Consider the following 2,935-nt stretch of genomic DNA (forward strand, 5'->3'; position numbering starts at 1 on the left):
CAATTTTCTTGTTTTATGCAGTGATCTCATGACATTCAATGTAGCTTTTTCTTCAAGGGCAACAAATTGTCTTTAAGAAAAGAAGGCTGAATGCACCACAGACTATTTGTTATTCTACTGGGCCCCCTGCTGAATGCACAGGCAGCTAGCAGCACAACATCTGCTTTGCCCAATGTTGCAGTCATGGAAGTGAGGTTTCAACATCATATTTCTATGCTGTCTATCTCCTGAAGAACTAGTGTGTGCATGAATTTGGAGAGTTCTGATTTATTTAGTTTAATATTTAGCCAGGAAAAGTTAGAAGGATTAAAATCTGCTGTAGCTGCTGTCGATAACAATAAATCTCCTGATTACCATTGAGAACTCACCCTCCAAATACCCCTCTCCCCTACCCCCATGGACACCCAACATTCTGTTGAGGTGGCACAATGGCATAGTGGTTAGAACTTCTGCCCTTCAGTGCAAGGGACCTGCATTCAATTCCAGCCTTGGGCAACTGTCTGAGTGGAGGTTGTACATCCTCCCCATGTCTGCATGAGTTTCCATCAGGTGCTCTGGATTCCTCCCACAGTCCAAAGATGTGCAGGTTATGTTGATTGCCTATGCTAAATACCCCTTGGTGTGCACAGCTGTACAGGCTAGGTGTGTTAGCCATGTTAAATGCAGGATTACGGGGATAGGATGGGAGTGTGGGTTTGGGTAGGATACTTTTCAGCAGGTTGGTGTGGGCATGATGGACCAAATTGCTTTTATCTATCTGTGGGGTTTCTACGATCACCTTGCCCTAGGACCTGGCCTCCAAGATCCCCATAAAGCACATGTCTCATTGCCAACCGGTGACTCCCTCCCAAACCTGACACCCGCCTCCCTAACCCCACAACATCCCCAACAACCCTCACTCTCTCAGATACCGAATCATCATGTTCCTACCCCCAAGCCCCTCACAATCACAACATCTCACTGCCACCGAGCAACTCCCTTCCAACTGCCAATGGACCTGGCTTCTTCTCATGACTCTCCCCCTACTTCACCAACATCCCCCCACCATACCAGATTTCCTATATCCCACCCCCCGATCTAAACTGGCCTCCCATTGCCCAAAGCTACCCCGCGACATTTACTCCAACCCCTGATCAGATTTGTCTGAACCTCACCACCAGCCCTCCACCACAAAGACAGAACGTACCCAGACAGCATTAAGTTTTAACATAACGCTCTCAACCAACTCACTATTTGCAGCAATATTACTTCAGTGTTTTTTTTTAATAAGTGAAGCTGATTGTTTGAATCTCTCTCGTGATATAAAAATAATTATTTGGCACTCAAGCACCTGTGTTCCCTGTTTTAATTTACAATACCATCTGGGGAAACTTAACCCCCAGAAGAGAGAATATTGTGTACATAATTTGTTGTTACCGTGTGTGCGATAGATAAATATCTGAGGTCTATCAGGCATATGCCCTGTTAGACAAGAGCATCTGGGTCCTCTTCTCCTTTGAGTTAGCAAGAGTCTGCCACTCTGCCTGTCATGAGGTCACCTGTTCAAAAATGTATTTGCCGTCATTAATCTGTTTTCTACCAGAGAATTATCTGTACTGTCAATCTGACACCTGATTATTAATTGATACTCAGTAGTGTAAACATTTCAGTCTGACTCCATTTTGTTTAACATTTATGATTGTAATTGAAATAAGCATTTTAGAGCAACTTCAACAATAGCCAGTATTTAACGTGGGGTGGGGGGGGGGGGGGGGGGCAGAGTTCTCACATGCCAGCTACAGAACCAACAAAATCTCCATGCCATTTTTTTACGAAGGCTCACCAAATCAAATGCTCCCCAAACACTTAACTATGTGGTAGTGCTGTTATAAATAACTACTTCATGTGTTTTAGTATGGTTTTTTAGTCTTGGAAATTCAAATTTAATTGTATAAAATAGGATAGAAGTCCATCATCCTTGAAAGGTTGGTAATCTTACTTTAAAAGGTTAACAGCTACAAAGGTCGGATCAGAAGAAGCAGGTGGAATTGCTGAGTTGTGTCTACACTTACAGCAGAAAGAGTCTGGAAAGATGGTTTTCAAGTTAAAGCTAAATTACCCATACACTTTCAGTGATAGGCTGTAAAAGTTATGCTTCGAGTTTGCTTGGTTATATTGGATATGTGTGGATCTTATGAAGTTTCTTCTTTGGTTTCAATTTATCTGGATGTATGTTTCCTTGTAGTTTGGAGCTGGGAAAGTGCTGAAACCAAAGAAGTACCTCTAAGTAGCAAAAGTTGCTGTTAGGAAATTAAGGCATTTTAAGGCTGAAGTGTCCCAGAGGAAATGGTGGCTCAATGTTGTGGACAAAGGTTTAGGCAATTAATAGTGAGTCATTAATAGTTTACTACAGCAGGGAGTGGGATAAAGAAGCTCAAAAGCAATATTTGATTGTTCCAGCTTATTGGATATTAGGGAAATTTAGGAATAGCCATTTGAAACTAGCTTTTTGATAAAAGCTGAAATTGTGCTAGTAGGCAAACACTTGGCAGTCTCAAGAGTCTGGGGGAGGTTTGGCTCAGGAGAAGAGCTTGAGCTGTTACAGATAGATTTAGCGACTATTAGGGCACTCCAAGGCTCGATTTTTGAAAATTAGAATTCCTTACAAAGGAGACAAAGTTTGATTGAAATTTGATGACTCACAATGTTACTAATGTCTGGGTGGCATCTGTCTTCACTGTATAAGTTATTCAAGATGCAGGTTGTGATGTACTTGACCACAGATTTTCTCTTAACTCATAATTATCACATATTAATGCTGAATGTTAGAATCAAAGTAACATATATAAAGTATATCCTTTAGAATGATAGGGCACTAAAGCCCCATTAAGTTTTTAGAAGGTTTGGTTGAGAACCCAATTCAGTGGGAGACAGAAAAAAATTTTCTTGATGGTGA

The sequence above is a fragment of the Rhincodon typus genome, chromosome 13 (genome assembly GCF_021869965.1).
Source record: "Rhincodon typus isolate 14 chromosome 13, sRhiTyp1.1, whole genome shotgun sequence".
NCBI lineage: Eukaryota > Metazoa > Chordata > Chondrichthyes > Orectolobiformes > Rhincodontidae > Rhincodon > Rhincodon typus.